General features: G+C 36.0%; 1 long non-coding RNA gene across 2 annotated transcripts in view; it reads right to left on the reverse strand.

Annotated features, from left to right (window-relative positions):
- The window catches only part of LOC107674093 (uncharacterized), an 82,161-nt gene that overhangs the window by 41,284 nt on the left and 21,759 nt on the right, over window positions 1–19,118 (reverse strand). Inside the window, exon 3 of one of the 2 annotated variants that reach the window (XR_001632477.1) lies at window positions 4,295–5,156. The exons of the other annotated variant lie outside the window; for it this stretch is intronic. This is a non-coding gene — a long non-coding RNA (uncharacterized LOC107674093). Of the gene's footprint in view, window positions 1–4,294; window positions 5,157–19,118 lie in introns of those variants that run through there. 2 annotated transcript variants of the gene reach the window in all.

The following is a 19,118-nucleotide window of genomic DNA, read 5'->3' on the forward strand; positions in this document are numbered from 1 at the left end:
GCACCCCATATTGACAGAAAAACACAGAATCGTTGATAAGGGGGTCTGAATACTTTCCGTACCCACTGTATATAAGATTGCTTCACTCATCCCTACTAATTACTATTCAGTTTACTTTTTTGTCACTAAATTACTTTACAAAGTAGGATTTAGGTTTGAGCAGATTATTTGCCATACAATTGCTAACATTAAACATTTCTATACAGTTCATTATAATAAACTGTTGTGCTACAAAGTTATTTCATTGAATATAATGAAGCAGAAATGTTTTTTGAAAATTATACAGCCCCCCAGTATTGATGATTTATCAGTCCTCAATGTTTTGTTCCATCATTTGAAATACTCTTTGCTCAGCCTGACCAATAAAGTCCTGGAAACTAACAAAGTCACTAAAATGATCTATAGATTGCTTCAGCACAGATAATTAGCGCCTTACTCAATCATAGAGTCGAGTTGGAGACGTTTTTAATGCAGCATGGCAGCGTGATTAGCTGAGGTTCAGCTTTAGAATGATCTCTGACGTGTGCCTGGTGTTCCTCACACACGTCCATTCACTTATTGGCAGGATTTCCAAAACACAGAACTGTGCATCATCTGGTCAGAAATGTAGTAAAGGGACATGTTTGAGTGGGTAAGGCTAAAGCTATGTGTGATTGCTTCACAGGGGGAAATCCAAAGACTTATTTCTTCACTACATCCTTAGCTTATTGATTTTATGACATTGTTTCTTCAAGATTACACATCAGTGAAAAAATATAGCTGGTCTGATTCATTTCCCAGCCTTCAGTCTGGCACTGTGATAGTCTCACACTTACAACAATGCCTAATAGAGCATTTATTTTCATTTGCGGTCACAAATTCTGCTTTTGAAAGCATTGTAAAAATTTTGTAAAACAGCGAAGCACCTGCGACCACACTACAAAATGAAATCTATATTGTGCACCAAGTTGCTATGATGCTTAGCAACTGTAAACAACCTACCACAAAGCTAATGGACTATATTACCCATCAGAAGAATTTTTTATTGTGCTTATTACTAAATATAATCATTTATTGAACATAGATGTTTTTTTATCATACCACTGTTCTGCAATTACATAAAAGCAACAGGCCACTTGAGACCTATGTGTAAGTGATTTTTACCACATAACATTAAATAAAAAAATATAAATACAAAAATTAAGGTTTTACAATTTAAAAGTTTATTTAAATTCTAGCTTTAAAAAAAACTGTCACTATGACATAAGCACTGCATTCAGTACTTTGACGAATAAGTCTTGTTTTGCTTAACATCATGCTGGAATTACCCTTTATTAGCCCAGTTTGTCTGCAAAAAAAAATAAAAAATGGACCAACTGTATTGTACAGTAACAAAGAGCACATGCTTGTATTATGTTAGGGGCATCATGATAAATTTAAGCCTGTGTTTTCCCTCTCTTTTTCTTTCCCCTGGTCTCCAACGTCCTACACAATCAATCAGCGCCCCCTCCCTTATTTCCCTGTCTGCTTTATTTCGGATCACTGAATGTAAATCCTTGACAAGGGTATCTATATATAATATTAATGTGCGCTGTGGAGGGTTCCCTGTGAACAGAGAGCTGACTGCCAAATAAAGAGTGATCAGAGGCAGGTTACCCATCCTCCCTGGTCCTCTGTAACTCTCACCCCCAGGATGGATGGGGCATCATTAGGCAAAGGAGCTCGGCCATTCTCCACAGAAACGGCCAAGTCGGAGGTATCCATCAATCTAGCTGCACCCGCGCTCCCTCAGATACTGTCAGCATAGCGTTAGGTACGGAGGGGCCCGTGTTGGTGTTTGAAGACCCTCTGTGTCACCTGCAGCCTGTCTCATCTGCAGGCATCTGGGGTGGCCGCCGCCGAGCTCTCCTACGACGCTCACTCCCCCTAATTTATTTACTGCAGGAATTGGCCACCAAGGAGAAAACGGACAGGGAAGGAGAAAACAAAAATGTTGCCATCTACCCACCAGCGAAGTGGCCTACGGCTTGGGCTTCGCTACAGGGGACAGCTCAATCCCTGAGCGGCTAAAGTAACCGGCTCAATCCCTGAGCGGCTAAAGTAACCTTTGCTATGCCAGCAGAATAGTTGTTACTTAAACCAAATTCTTATGGGCATATAAATCCACATCACTTTTTTGCGGGAGACTCACACAACAGATGCATACTCGGAACATTCGAGGAGCACCGGAGGAGCAACAACGATCATGCAGTGTTATTTTCAACACTTGTTTTGGACATAATTATACATGAAAGTATAATTTACATGAAAATCATAGTTTGATGAAAGTATGTTTTATAATTAGTGAATATTTTGTGACATCATATTCATTAATTTTACTAAATCTAAAAATGGCATTTAATTTGTCAAAAATAACAGAATATTTATATTTTATATATTTGTAAATAATATATAATATAGTAAATATAGTAAATAATATTTTAGTTGATGAGCTAAATTTTAAAACAAACATTTAAAAAAGGAAAATGACAACACAGTGTTAACGACGTTAACACTGTGAAAAATATTACATTTAAAAAAAACATTATTATTAACATTACATAGGCACAGAAGACACAAGGTCCTTCCAAAACATCTTTAAATAGTTCTAGGAAAATAGACGAAAAAAAAAATCTTCCACATTCTGAAGATAATATCAAACCCAAGAACAAAGCCTGTTGGGTAAGGATTGTATCTAATTGATTTCACTGTTTGTTATGTTAATGTAATAGAGAAAACAGTGGGATATTTAAATCAAAAGGGAGAGCTGTCAGGCCAGGTGCAAAGAGGAGAACACAATGATACTGAATTCTGCGTCAGGCTATTGGTAATCAATTGGAATGGAGCGAGGATTGAAAAACTGTCTGCTTTGCAATTGTGCTCAGTTTGAGCAACAATTTGAAAATAACAGTGAGAAAAAAGAGATTGTGACAAAGTCAATATGGAGAGCCACTTGAAGGACAAATGAGAGAATTGCAAAGTACCCGGGTCTTTGTTACCTTGTCTGGCTGGATGTACGTGGCAGCGGCATTTAGAAGAGCTGAATGGAGCTTTCAAAGAGCAACACAATCAAAAGCCAATAATGCAACAGCTGAACAGAGACACATGAATATTCTAATGCAACCACTGTGTTGTACCGCAGTAAATCAAATGCCCGAGGGCATGAGCTAAGTGAATATTTCTCATGCATTTTCAATATTACTGAAATATTAATGAATGATATGAATGAACTAAATGAATGTTAAATAAGAAAATCCCTCCCTGGACCTGCTTTACAATCAAATTTAAAAGCAGAGCCCTGTGTCAGCTGTAGTAACATCATTAATATTATGGATGTGTCTGTAATCATTTCATCAAAGTACTGGAGCTCTGCATTTCTCTCCACACAGCATTACTGTTTCAAACTGAAAAAATGACAAATGATTTATCACATTTTGTACATTTTGCAAATTCATCACACTGATACAGTGTCATACTGGTACGGCTACGTTTTACATTATTTAGGATAAATGGATGGGTAACTTTCTCAGAGGAAAGTATTAAAAGTGGACAATATTAATAAATATGATTCGAATTTGTTCTTGAACCATGCTTATTAAATTTTGTTTACAGTAAGTCATTTGGGAGGGAAGGTTCATCATGTTTAAAAAAAAAAATAAAAAAATATGCAAGACTTTGCTAAAGGCATAGTTCACCCAGAAAATAACATTTTGTCATCTACTCACTCTCATATCACTCCAAACCTATGTTTTTTTTTCTTCTAGAAAACACAGAAAATTACCATAAAAGTATTTTTTGAAGTAAGCTTTAATGTGTGTTTTATATGTTAAATAAAGCAAATGAATCTAAATATTTACAGTTTGCTAAATTGTATCATTGTAAATAAATTATTCAATTATTCAAGCCACGGTGCATGCTGGGAATACCAACATCATCAAGTTATATATGTCAATTAACTTTAAGCATTTGAAATGTACTTATATCTGTCTATCTACATAATAATTTAATTATTTACTTTTAGAATTGATTGCAAATATAGCATATGCTTAATATTCCCATTCCTTTTTTTATTCACTTTCACTGTGTGTGTGTGTGTATAGATTATATAAATTTAAAAATAAATAAATATAGAGTAGCAAGAAATCTAAAATTTTCTATTTGTTGTTCATAGGAGTAACACAGTCATACAGGTTTAGAACATGTTTGGAACAGGTTTGGACATGAGGGTAAGTAAATGATGACACAATGTTAATTTTTTGTTGAAATATCCCTTTAATATTTTGTTGAGTTTTCAGGACAAACGTCTCTTGTGTAGTGGAGTCTTATGGTAATACTCTGTTCTCTTGCTGCCATCTTTTGTCTGGTTCTATAGCTTACTCATGCTTTCTCCCTCTCATCTTTCGTACTCACCCTCCCCACCATCCTGTCTGCCAAAGGAGTTTTTCCAAGGAGAACTTTTAGGGAGGGGATGAGGAGAAAGGGGTTTATAGGAGCTGGAGTTGAGGGAGGGGGAGAGCGTTCTTAGTATCTGACTTGTTAGTCCACAACTGTCCAATTTGTTGAGGGTGGTGGGTTTGATTAAAGCAGGGGTCCCTCCTGCTGCTCGCCCCTCCCATCAATCACATTGATAAGTCCCAGAAAGGCAACATATTGCCTGGGAGGAGGACGGGGAGGGATATCAATTTCACTGTCGTGCTGTTCTCTCCCCACCCAAAACATCTCGCACCGTTTTGGTAGAAGTGCAGACCACCAAGGAGGAGGTGAAGGGGAGAGAGGATGTAGCAGTTCTGCTGGGGTTTGAAGGGGCAGCCAGGGCTCTGGGGATTGGGAAGGGGGCAGGTTTGCAGTTAGAAAGGCTGGTCAGGGTCAGTCGAAGTTTGTTAATGTCTTTTTCTTTTTTTCCCCCTTTTCAGGTTAAATATGGTAGGCTGTAATACTGGACTTATTTGTGCTGACGCTGTTTGCCGAACGCCGCATGAGGCTATACGGGCTTTCTTCCCCCATTGTGCTGAAATACATATGAACCGCTTCCCCTGTCTTGTTAGCAACATCTATGGCATTAAACCAACTGTCAATCAATAGCTGTACAAAGGTGTGGATGGCAGGCCAAGGTGAAGGTCATGATGACTGGCTCAGCTCTAAGGAGAGAAATAAATGCATGTCCACAATGTCATAATAGCTGTTTTTCTAATGAACTTAAATTACTTAGTCAACTTAGTCATAATCACCCTCCTTTACCAACACGCAATATTGTCACAAAGAGATCTTTAGCCATACACTTACATTAGTGATTGACTGAAAATACATTATACACATTCTTTCTGTATACAGGAAAACATTAAAAGCAGAGCTTGATTCAATATTAAATGTTTTCCATACCTTATAGTAAATCAATGCTATATATTATGCAGAACCAAAGCAAACAAACAAACTTAATAAATAAATATTGAAACATTTAAATATAACTCAAAAAATATTGGTAACAATTCACAATAAGACAATAAATAATTGTCTTCACTTATAATTAACAATGAAAAATACTTAATGTTAATTTCAAAATGTACTAATACATTATTAATATCAAAAATTGTATATGTTAATATTATTTAATGGACCTGAGCTAATGTGAGCTAACAATGAACAGTTGTATTTTTAGCTGTTATATGTTAAAGATTAATAAACTGTAACAAATGTATTGCTCATTGTTATTTATGTTATTAACTAACGGGACATTATTGTAAAGTGTTACCATTATATTTAAAATTAATATTAAATAATTATAAATTTAAATATAAAGGTAAATCAATTAAGAAGAGACATTGTTATTTGAAATTATATTTTGTTAATTTCACGTTTTGAGTTAATAAATGTATCTTTCATCAGGACTCTAAAACTCTTAATTACCTGTTATTTACTATAATTACCAAATTACAATAAATGTTTTTAGCATTAGTAGAGCTACAAATTTGGACTGCTTTTAATTAATTTATTTAGAATTGTCATTTCTTTTGTTGTTTTATCCTGCATAAGCTTGAACTGACATCTTATGTGAAATGACAACATCTGTCTTTTTCTTTGATAATCTTTTTGTATCTCAATTAGACTTTGCTAAAAGTGCACTCGATTCTGCGTGGACCTCAATCAATTCTTTTTCATCTCCCCAAGCTGTCGTCAAACATAACAAGATCACAGCAGGAAGTTCATGTCACCAACTTCCCCCCTGAACATGATAACTTCATCTGCCTCTAGATTTCTCCGCCAAATCTCCCATCCTGTCACATTCACACACTCAGTCACGTACAACCGTTACCAGCATTTGCTTTCCACCTAATGGAATCAAATACTGCAAAAACCCCAAACGTCAGCACTTTTCATCACTTTGCATGGCCATTTTATTGTCCTTCTCTGTGCCTTTTGAATGATAATGATACAAATTACAGTTTGGCTATATTAATAACTAAACCCGAAAGCAGAGAAAGACAGAAGAGAGGAAGAGGGGAAAAAAGGTGTCTGCCTTTTCACCGTTGCTAAGTGCTAACGTGGGATTTCCTGGGCCCATTGTCATGTCAACTGGACTGGCAGCTATTCCATGGTGATGATAATGGATTCGGTGTTGTTGGCTCAGAGGTCACGAGGTCAACATAAGCTCCTTAATGGACTGTGAAATAACTCTAACTGCATTAACCTCCCCAGATCACATGGTGGGGAAAACACTCACTCTCCTCAAATCAGAGGCCTTTATAGGCACCACGCGATTGGATTGAATTTTAATTGGCAAGGCGTACACCTGGCAGCAGTGCAGAGAATATTTTAATCTTTCAGAAAGGTGAGATAGGGAAAGATGGTAAACAGACAGCGGTAACGGCTGACGGGATTGTGAGGGTTAGAGCTAGAATATGGAAGGTCAGTGTGGCTTGCCTTTAACAAAAATTGCTTTTCACTTGTGCGTGTTTGCATTTTCATTGCTTCATTGTGTTTGCATGCTTGAACCAGTGGGCATCTGTGCTCACATCCCAGAGTGGGCTTCCCTGGAGACGCAAGCCAGGAGGGGCGTCACGTCCTCACGTTTAGCAATGGGAAATGAAAGATTAAATCACTGTGATTAGTGAGGCTTGGAATTTGGTAGCTTGACATCACCAATCATTAGGCTGAAGGAAAAATGATCATAAATTCCATTCATTACGGAAAAAGAATACATTTTTAGACAAATAAAATTCAGTGAGTTACTAGCGATTTAATGCCATTTCTAACATTTTAAACTGAGCTATTTGTCTTGCATTGTAAATATATGGGGTTATATTGATTAAAATCACTTGCAGTACTAACCAACTTGTAAGCCATTACGGACTGCACTTGTAGTAATAATTTTAAAGGACATCGTTAAATCTTATTGACTTAAGTGTGCATCTCAAACAAGATGCACACAAGAGAAAAAAAACAATAACTTACTCCCTTTTCCAATAAATATTTATGAAAGAATTCTGTTAGATAATACATTAAAACTGTCTAAACGTGTTTGCATTTTCATTGCTTCATTGTGTTTGCATGCTTGAACCAGTGGGCATCTGTGCTCACATCCCAGAGTGGGCTTCCCTGGAGACGCAAGCCAGGAGGGGCGTCACGTCCTCACGTTTAGCAATGGGAAATGAAAGATTAAATCACTGTGATTAGTGAGGCTTGGAATTTGGTAGCTTGACATCACCAATCATTAGGCTGAAGGAAAAATGATCATAAATTCCATTCATTACGGAAAAAGAATACATTTTTAGACAAATAAAATTCAGTGAGTTACTAGCGATTTAATGCCATTTCTAACATTTTAAACTGAGCTATTTGTCTTGCATTGTAAATATATGGGGTTATATTGATTAAAATCACTTGCAGTACTAACCAACTTGTAAGCCATTACGGACTGCACTTGTAGTAATAATTTTAAAGGACATCGTTAAATCTTATTGACTTAAGTGTGCATCTCAAACAAGATGCACACAAGAGAAAAAAAACAATAACTTACTCCCTTTTCCAATAAATATTTATGAAAGAATTCTGTTAGATAATACATTAAAACTGTCTAAAACATTTTACCTTGCCTCCTTCATATATTTTTAAACTATGATAATCCATCACAGACGTATTAAATGCTATAATAACCTAAACAAAAACTGAATTAAACTAGGACAATTTTTACACAAAATATAACTGTCCTTCAGTTGTAACACCATTTCCATCACAACCAACAAGTTTGCCCCAATAAAGTTACTATCAATATTTGAGATGAAACCGTTGTTATAAAAAAAAATTAAAAATCTAATTTAAATTATTCTAAATTCTATTACAAATTATGAACAGAATGCTTTTGTTGTATAATTTCTTTAATTTGGTCCCACTGTTCAAAAACATGTAAAACATATTATTATGTGAATTTAGGATACATAAAATGCCATCTATGAAATTTGCCAGACAAAAGTCTATTTTAATTCAAAAATATAATTTCCACCACCATCATTTAATCACGGTATGCAATTAACCACAAACATTATTTGAGATGTGTTGGAAATGTTCATTACAGTTTTAAGTTCAACTGTGATATATTTAGGCCTACTAATAAAAATTCAACTTTTAAAAGTGTGTTTTAAGAGAGTTTATTTTCTAAAATTCCACATTGCCAAAAGTGCCCACACTTGAAGAACCAAATCCAAATATGAAGTATTAAGCTGAGACAGGGCTCTGGAAAGGCATAATACACTCTGTATGTCTTTACCGTCAGTATCAAGCCACCTCAGCTAGGAAATGAGGGCATGCTTCAGGAGAACTCAAAGTGCCTCCACCCTCCTCCAGAGCAAATTGCAGGTGGCGAAATGAGGTGCTGAACTTCATAACGCTGATGGAGCATGTTCCGTGTGAATATAGGATAAACATCAATTAATTTCAGTCAATAAATAACGCTTTGAGGTCTTGCGTCAAAAAAGCCGAACAATTACTTTTCCATTTTTCTTGCCAAATGGGCTGATGAGGGAAAACAGGAGATCTGGCCGTGTAAATCAGTCTTAATTTTGCCTTCCCCATTAAAAAGCCGCCATTAAGACCCTCCTCGCCTCATTTCATCTTCTTCTTGTTTCACTTTTTCAATTTGTGCGAAAGGGGGAGTTCACTCATCATAAAATTTCACTTTGGCTGGCCTATCATTTGCATCTGAGCCAATAAATAGCAATTAGCATTAACAATTAAACCAGAGAGTGGAACCAATGCCCGCTCCCTAGGAAAGCTGATGAATGGCAACGAGGAAGCTTTTTTCAAAGGGAGCTGGGGGACATTAGCTTCCGTGGCCTTCCCGTAAAACCACACGCTCCAGGAAAGGAGTACATCCCGGGCTAAATGCTGATTTATTTGGCTTTACAACAGCCCGACACATCTCCCGTGGGGTCGAGAGGACGGCGTGCACGTCTGTGGGTGGCATATTTGTGTGAGGGAAAGATTACGTGGAATTTCAATCCAATCTGCCACCGTGACTTCCCGCTAAAGTACATAAGTGTTATGTGGCGCATTTAGCTGTAGAGAAATCACATTTTATCCTCACGTCTAGGTGAGGTGGAGTTTTGCCCTTGCACATCGCAAACATACGTTTCCTAGGAACCTAGACTATAACTGTCTCAGCTGTACTTTTCTCAGAAATAACCGGGGAGCGACACCTCATGCAGTGTATTATCCGCGGGTGGCATATGGGTCTGTTTAGCCTGGTGTAATATGAAAGCACATTTTTATTGTTTCATTTTAGTGACCCATTTTATTCCCTCTCAGCAGGACATGAAAATAAAGTGCAGGTTTGAGAGAAACTGAGAATAACCTCTAATAATAAGATTCAGACACTCTCTAATGATTCAAACACAGCACCTCTGAGACGTGTGACGAGAAATAGCGTTGGTTAATGGCATGATGACTTACTGCACGAGACCCCTCCTCTACAGTCTCGTATGCCTGGCTTTATGTACACAGTGGGTACACCGTTCAACTCTGCTGAAAAGGAGATCATACTGTCCGTGCCTTATGATTGCTTTCGCTTGCATTAATCATCCAGTAAAGAACTGACACAGCAGTATGGGTGCCCTGCCTAACAAACCATAGGCTAAGGACAGTGACACCCAAAAGCAAAAAAGGGGTTCCGGTGAAATTGCAGGAGAACGGCAGTCATTCTTTTTTTTTTTTTTTTATTAAAATCACAGACCCATTAGAAAGCTCCTTGTTCGCCTTCAGTGGAGCAGCAAATAAAGAGGCTCCAGAGCACAGGACTCCTACTGTCTCCACGCGGCCACGGCGCAGGCCAGCGCCAGTCATGTTGTAACGCTTGTAAGAAACAGATGTTCCTTCCCTGACAAATCTCCCCTTTTGATTTATTATTCATTTGCTCAGATCACATTGGAGAAGTCTTTGGCTCATTAATTAAATCCCACGCAAAAATAAAAAAAGGAAGAAAAAAAAACTGACCCTCTCAAACTTATTACCAGAAAAATGACTTTGAAACATCACATCTGAGAGCAAACTTTCATGTATGAGAAAGGTGTAAAAAGTAAAAGTCTGAGTAAAAATGCACTCTACAAAATAAAGTCTGGGTAACCAGGTATATTTATAAAAAAATGAATAATATAATATAAAATTATAATATAAAAAGTGGTTCACCGGAAGAGAATATATTAAATAAAATATTTCAAAATAAACAGATTTAATTCATCACATGATGACATTCAATTTCTTCAATATTTTTGATTTTATTAAATACAAATAACAAAAATACCAAATATTGCAGAATTATATCATCATGTGATAATAAATAGCATATTTTGGATTGCATGACATGAAATCTCAAGTTGTTTGTGAATTTTTTGTAACATTATAAATGTCTTTACTAACACTTTTGCTCAAAATAATGCATCCTTGCTTAATAATAGTATTACGTTCTTTCAAAAAATAAATAATGACCCTAAACTTTTGAACGGTAGTGTATATTCTAAATATAAAGCATTTCAGTAAAAGCAATAGCTTAAATATCCCTGCTCCAACCAGATATCAGTCAGTCATGACAACCTGCTGTGCTTGTTATTAAAAATCACACAACTTGTGAAACACTAGTATATTGTGTGCAATAGCTGCCAATTCCAGTGTGTCAAACGATCTTTTAATTAGTCCTTTTGATTCACTTGTTGAGAGCAATTAAAAATGAGGAAGCTGTCCCACCGGTCAATCTCCAAACTCTCACCAAACACCGCGGCGCTCTGGGGGAAGTCGTCGCACAGTTGGATAATGCAGATGTCTATGTCACACCCCAATTAGAGTGATCTCACATTCCTGAAGGGTGACAGTCTCATAGCGACTGCTTGCCAATCACATTTTGTCATTTCTATGACATCATTTTGCAATCTACATCGCAGCGCATGCCAAGTCATCCGCTGAAGTCTAATCTGCATCCTGCTCATAAATAAACCATGTCAGGCTAATTTTTTTTTTTGCAAGCTAAGATTGATTGTGATTGAGTACAGAAGCCTATAATTTGGTCTGTTATGCCTTTAAATCCTATCGTAATACAAATAAGACCAGTGCTTTGTATACAGCTGTTTGCCCAGAGCCCTATACGAGTGTTGCACAAAATTAATCTGACACACAGGAATTTTTAGGAGAACTTTAGCTGTTCCTAACATGCCTGGTGAGATCACATATCCCAAGGACTGTCAGACAAGATCCGGGGTGTTCCAGTAGGTGAAAGTCAAGGATCGGGCGATAACAGAGCCCGTGCCCTGAGCAGACAGAAGGGTCACATGGCACTCGACTTCTTCATTACAGTTTCTGGAGAAGATTAAATACCTATTGACTGGCATCACAATGGACAAAGGTTTGATCTTAATGTTTTCCCCAGTTTCCAACTGCTTTGTTTGATGAAAGAATGTAAAAATACCCCGTAAGTCCCAGTGCACGAGGCTGTTCCTGATGCAAAAGCGCTTTGGGAGCTGCTAAAATTAAGTGATGTCACTTCTCAATGACATTTTAATGATACTGGAGCTCAATGAAAGAGTCGGGATGCTTTGGAGCATCTGCTGGGAATAGTCAAACACACACACACACCCAAATGACAGAAACTTCCTTTGTCCCTGCTGCCACGAGGACCGTGGGGGACGAGGCCGGTCTAATTAAGTCAATCTGTGGGGAGAGCCGGTGTCATTTCTACTTGGCATCAGCACTCTGGCACTGGCAGCATGGTTGGCATTGAGCATCTCAGAGGAGAGATGGAGAGACAGATTTGAGGAGCGAGATAAGTAGGAGACATGTAACTGATTTGGCACGCGCCGAGAGCTTTGGCATGTCTGTGGTTCGGCGGCTCCTGTCTCTCTCCATCTCCCTGGGCTCCTCAGTGTGTTTGAGTAAGCACTCTGTGTTTCGACAGCCCATGCCAGCAGAGCAGGTACAACATGTCTTAATAGACTCAACAGAAACGACAACAGGAAGCCAGATGATCAGTCAAAGAAGAACATCAATTAAAATGTCAATAGATTAAAACTGATATTTGAGTACAGGAAACAACTGGCTACATCACCAAAAAAAAGCATTTTCTGAGGTATTCAGTTACATTTTGGTGCAACCTTCTGCTTTTTCCATTTTCTCACAAAATGTGTTTTTTCTTGTTGCACCCTCAGATATAAAAAAATGTGTACTGTCATGAAAAATATGTATAATATTTATCTCATAATACTGGCAAATCTAGCATTCAACTACTATAAATAAATAATAGAAACTGATTGACTGATTTTCAGATCCATCTACTGAATTGTCACTACAGTCAGACACAATTTCTTTACAATATGAATGAGGCTTCATATAACATGATTGTGAAAAAAAAATAACTTTAAAAAATTTAACTAAACTATTAAATTAATTACATTTATTAAAGTCATAGGAGGGAAAGGGTCCTTCGGGATATGATAGTGCCTGATTTAAAATGTTTTCAAAATACAGCTGTGAAAATGTGATAGTAGTATATATATTTTTAAAATGCAACATTTTGTTTTATACAGACACAAAAAAATAACAAAATACATAAATCATAATATATTTTCAATCTACATAAAAGTTTTAAGGGTAGTGCGTAATAATGTAATATCACAAGTTTGATAAAATACAGAGAAAAAGGAAACGGTAAATTTTTGCAACAAACATTCTGGTGATCATCTCTGATTAATTTCAAAATTTAAATATAGCTAATAATATAAATAAAAAACAAATTAGTTAAATATACTATTATTATTATTAATAATAATAATAATAGCAGGTAAATTTGCGGGACATGTTTTGTCCCATGTCTCAAGAATCAATGAACTTTTAAAATATGTTTGTATTAAGAACTGCAGCATTCAATTGTTGAACATTTAATGAGGGTTCACTCATGTTAACAACTACCCAGGACTGGTGTTAGCATGAATGCCTTCTTGTAGTAAACTAAGGGGGAGGATTACTAAAAAATACATACAAAATAATGTTTCAGATTCTAAATAATATTTGTTAGTGATTACATTACACAGAAAGGCATGAATACCTACTACCACAGCACACAAGACATCCAATGCAGCAAGTCAGGATGATGCATATTCCCTCTGAAAGAGTATTAATAAGGGTCTAAGTAGGCTTGACCCCAGAGTCCACTCATATGGTATCTACCCCATGCTGAATGAAGTCAGAAAGGGAGGGACGGCTCCTGCCAGCCTGATAACATGGGGGTGTTGGGCAGGGTGAGCAGGGAGAGGGGCTCTAGGGCTAAAGCAGGCCAGCAGCCTGGTGGATCGCACCAGCCCGGGGAAACAGGGTGGCACGGCCGAGGTGCTGTCCAGAGGGAGATGACAGGAGCAGACAGGATGTCACCGGCAGAGCGCCTGCCTTCATCCCCGCGCTCCTCCTCAGTCTGGCAGCTGGCCCTGCTCAGACACAATGTGAAGAGACAAGCCCGAGATGTTCTCTTTTTCTAAATGTCACATGAACTCGCGCAACACAAATCGGATGGAGAAAATCATGGCCTCTGAGTCCTTGTGTCACATTTTATGAGTTCAAGCATTCACAAATGCCTCCGTTTTCTGTGGTTTGGGGCCTGTCGACTCCTTTTTCACATCTACGCTACAGTCTCTACAGGTACAATTTTGCCCGCAAGCGCTTTTCAAGGTTTCCTCTACAGTGGGAGTAGATGATAGCTTAAACTGTTTGTAAAACTGAGTGTTCATGTAAGTTAAAGAAGAAGGTGAACTGAGCTAAGTGGACAGGCAGGTCTCAAGCACCATTGCAGAATCTAAGACAGCTTTATTCTAATAAAATTAACCAAAATGTACAAAAACCACAATATACTGAGGTAAAAAAAATAAATTTAATTAAATAAATAAAGAGTAGCCTCATGTTCATTTGGGAATACACATTACACTAGAAACTAAAGCTGCACTCACACCGCCTAACCACTAACATGACAACGTCTGCTGGTTTATACGCTCTCATAAAGCATGGGACATTTTCTCAGGATCCCTAAGGCGTTCCCTGCCAGTGGCATGAGGTTACACATTTTAATGGAAATGTTTTGTTCCCTGCCTGAGGTTACACATTTTAATGGAAATGTTTTCCTTGGGTACCACTCTATCCTCATTTCTATTTTCTATTGATTTGTCTTTGCATCCCAGCGCGTATAAAGTGGTCAATCACTGAGGTAAGGAATGATTAATTTATGGCTCCTTCCTGCCTTCCCCATATAGCTTCCAGGGGAGCTATATGAGACTTTCTGGCAGGACATACCACTGACCTGGATCTGTTACTCGCTAAAAGTGCTCAACAGGTCTAAGGAAAACTGTAATATATTGCATACATATACAGTACTTTGCTGCCACAACAATACATTTTGTCAATTTGAATTAATCATAATTCTAATAACAATTCTTATAATGATATCTTCAAAATTATAATAATTCATAATTATTATAATTATTTTGTATGTTGATTTTTTTTCCTAATGAATAAGCTGAACTATATTTACAGGCTTACAATAAACGCATCATGGACAAATCTCAAGTACCTCAAGTAATAATAAAAATAGTTTAATATGGCACTATTGCGAAGTGTCAAACAACAAACAACATAAACAACAAATATAACAACATATTCAAGATCGGCACCTCCAGAGGTTAAAATGTTTTTTACTGTTTGTTTAACTTGACTGAGAAGTGTTCTACCGACAGTCTCAACCTTGAGGTTTTCCTTACTTATCATGGAGGTGACTGGCGGGAAATGAGGTTTAATGAAAGAATTCATAGGAAGACTTTAAAATAGCACTGTGTTTCTGACATGTTCAGAGGTCAGCACCAAAGTATTAAGTATATTATTAATTATGCTGCATGTTGAATTATTGGCACTCTTCTGCAGTCAGGTGAGGCAAGCTGATCAATTTACCCTAACATCAAAGACAAAACATACCTTGCAAATCTTATAAAGGGGGATTTGTCACATTAATGCAAGCCTTGTGAATAAAATTGCACTTTTAATATACTCTGGTACTGTCTATGCTGTAATAAACAAAATATTATGAATACTGCTAGTAGAACATTTCTAAATGAAGTAATACCAAATTTTGTTTTTAGATTCATTTCATATTCTTCAGCTTTCACAGAATTTGGAACCAGTAAAAAGTTTGAAATTCTTTAAAGTAAGTGCACAAATAACAGATTTTTCTCCAGTATTAATATTTCTCATTTCTATATCTTGGTAATATTGGTATGTCTAATCTCAGACCTTGACCTTCTCAGCTGGATCTAAAGCAATCAAAATCATATGTCATCATTTTGAAAAAATTATCTTTAAATGATATGCAGTTCATTGATGTAAAATATTTAGAATTATTTATGCCCTAAAAGTTTCAAAAACAGAGCTACAAACATGTAGATGTAAGATAATCAGCTAATATATTACACCTCATGTTGACGATTAACATTTCCTGAAGGTTGAGTACTTCTTTTCACTGGCCATTTGCTGAAGAAAAACAAAAATGACTTAAGACATTCAGATCCTATTAATTACTGTATATTTGGCACAATGTTCAAGTACATACTGAAACTACAGATCAGCAATTTACACAAGAATGTGTCTGATAGTGTGTGCGATGTGATATTAGGGGGGTATTTGCGGGCATTTGACTGAGTTAGAGCCACGTGTTCTTTTGAGACTGCAGTTTGAGTGACAGTGTAAAGGACTGTTCATTAAAACATTGTGATTGTTCTGGTTGCTATAACTCCCAGCGCTTCATCTTTACCTGAAGCCTTCAAGGACACAGCAGTGACACAGACGCTCCAGCTACAAGTTACATGGCTTTAGGCCAGATATCTGCTGTGTTCTGTTTCTGTTTGTGTAGATTCAATTTGACGTCTCACTCCATTTTTCTCTCGTTTTCTGTCTCTCTCTCTCTCTCTTTTCTCTCTGCTCTTTGCACTCTGCTATATTTTAAGGTTTCTTCTTGTCAAAAAGTAGTCACAGACAAAGAGTATTTTTCCCTTGGTGGCTTTTAATGGGGAAACTTTTTTTTTTGTTTACATGGTTTATGTGTACAAAGTTTCTTCACTTCACTTGTTTTATTTATAAACATAATATAAAATATTAAATAAAATATGAATTTTTATAAATTCTATTAAATGAATACATGCATAAATATGATTATTCACATAAATAATAATTCAGCTGCTTAAACACATGTAGCCATCCTGTAGTACAGCTGTATTTATCATTCATTATATATCTATTGTTACAGATATTACTATATGCTATTATTTATATATTTTCCCCCATTTTTCTTAATTTAACTAGATTTTCAGGATTCTTTGATGAATAAAAAGTTAAAAAGAAGAGCATTTATTTAAAATAGAAATCTTTTCTAACAATATACACAACAGTTCAAAAGTCTGGGGTCAGTCAATTTTTATTCTTTCTTTTTTATTAAAAGAAATTAAAACTTTTATTCAGCAAGGATGTGTTAACTTGATAAGAAGTGATAGCAAAGATTTGTATTGTTAGAAAATATTTATATTTTCAATAAATGCTATTCTTTTGAACTTTTTATTCATCAAAGAATCCTGAAAAAAGTATTGGTTTAAAAAAAAATATTTGGCAGCACAACTGTTCCCAACATTGATAATTCTAATAATAAATCAGCATATTAGAATGATTTCTGAAGGAATGCAGCCTTGATGAGCAGAACAGACTTCATTAAAAAACATTACAAGTCTTACTGATCCCAAACTTTTGACCGTTAGTGTATAATATATATATATATATATATATTATTTTTTTAACAATAATAATACTTTTTTAACAATAATAATAATCATATTTTAAACATCATAATTCATATTATAATTATTTTGTATGTTGATTTTTTTCCCCTAATGAATAAGCTGAACTATATTTACAGGCTTACAATAAACACATCATGGACAAATCTCATATACCTCGAGTACTAATAAAAATAGTTTAAAATGTTACTATTGCAGAGTGTCAAACAACAAACAACAAATATAACAACATATCGAGGGGTGAGAACCAGAAAGGCGTAAGTGACATTTCACCGATCTGCACCTCCAGAAGAAAAAAAAAATGCACTGTTTGTAATTTTTGGTTTAATGGGAATTTGTGAGGCAACAAGCTGATGACTTCACCTAAAATCTGCCAAACGGCGATTTGTCACATCAATACAAGGCTTGTGAATAAAAATGTACTTTTTATATACTCTGGTACTGTATATGCTGTAAAAAAAAAATCTAACGAATACTGCTGGTAGAACATTTCTACATGAACTAATACCAAATTTTGCATTTAGATTTATTTCATATTCTTCAGCTTTCACAGACTTTTGAACCAGTTTGAAATTCTTTAAAGAAGTGCACAAATAACAGACTTCTCTCCGGTATTAATATTTATCATTTCTATGTATCTCTATAACATGCCAAAATGGTAATATTGGTATGTCTAATATCAGATCTTCACCTTCTTGACTGTATCTAAAACAACCAAAATCATACATCGTCATTTTGACAAAATTATCTTTTGATGATATGCAATTCATTATTATAAAATATTTAGAATTATTTTTGCCCTAAAAGTAAAAAAAAAAATAGGACTACAAAAACGCAGATGTAAGACAATCAGCTCATATACAGTTTTTTCCATCTCATGTTGACGATTAACATTTCCTGAAGGTTCAGTACTTCTTTTCACTGGCCATTTGCTGAAGAAAAACTAAAATGACTTAAGACATTCAGATCCTATTAATTACTGTATATTTGCCACAATGTTTAAATACATCAAGCGCACACTGAAACTACAGATCAGCAATTTACACAAGAATGTGACTGGATTTGTGTCTAATAGTGTGTGATATGAGATTACGGGGGTATTTGCGAGCATTGTTAGAGCCGCGTGTTCTTTTGAGACTGCAGTTTGAGTGACAGTGTAAAGGACTGTTCATTAAAACATTGTGATCGTTCTGGTGGCTATAACTCACAGCACTTCATCTTTACCTGAAGCCTTCAAGGACACAGCAGTGACACAGACGCTCCAGCTACAAGTTACATGGCTTTAGGCCAGATATCTGCTGTGTTCTGTTTCTGTTTGTGTAGATTCAATTTGACGTCTCACTCCATTTTTCTCTCGTTTTCTGTCTCTCTCTCTGCTCTTTGCACTCTGCTATATTTTAAAGTTTCGACTTGTGAAAAAGTAGCCACAGAAAAAAAAAAATGTGTATTTTTACCTTGATGGCTTTTAATGAGGAAACTTTTTTGTTTACATGCATGGTTGATGTTTACAAAGTTTCTTCACTTCACTTGTTGTATTTATAAACATAATATTAATAAAATATTAAATAAAATATTAATTTTTAAAAAATGCTATTATATGAACACATGCATTAATACGATTATTAATTTAAATAATAATTCAGCTGCTTTAAAAACATGTAGTCATCCTGTAGTACAGCTGTATTTGTCATTATACAGTGGGTACGGAAAGTATTCAGACCCCCTTAAATTTTTCACTCTTTGTTATATTGC

Source organism: Sinocyclocheilus anshuiensis, unplaced genomic scaffold (genome assembly GCF_001515605.1).
Source record: "Sinocyclocheilus anshuiensis isolate Anshui unplaced genomic scaffold, SAMN03320099.WGS_v1.1 scaffold544, whole genome shotgun sequence".
In the NCBI taxonomy this organism is placed as follows: Eukaryota; Metazoa; Chordata; class Actinopteri; order Cypriniformes; family Cyprinidae; genus Sinocyclocheilus; species Sinocyclocheilus anshuiensis.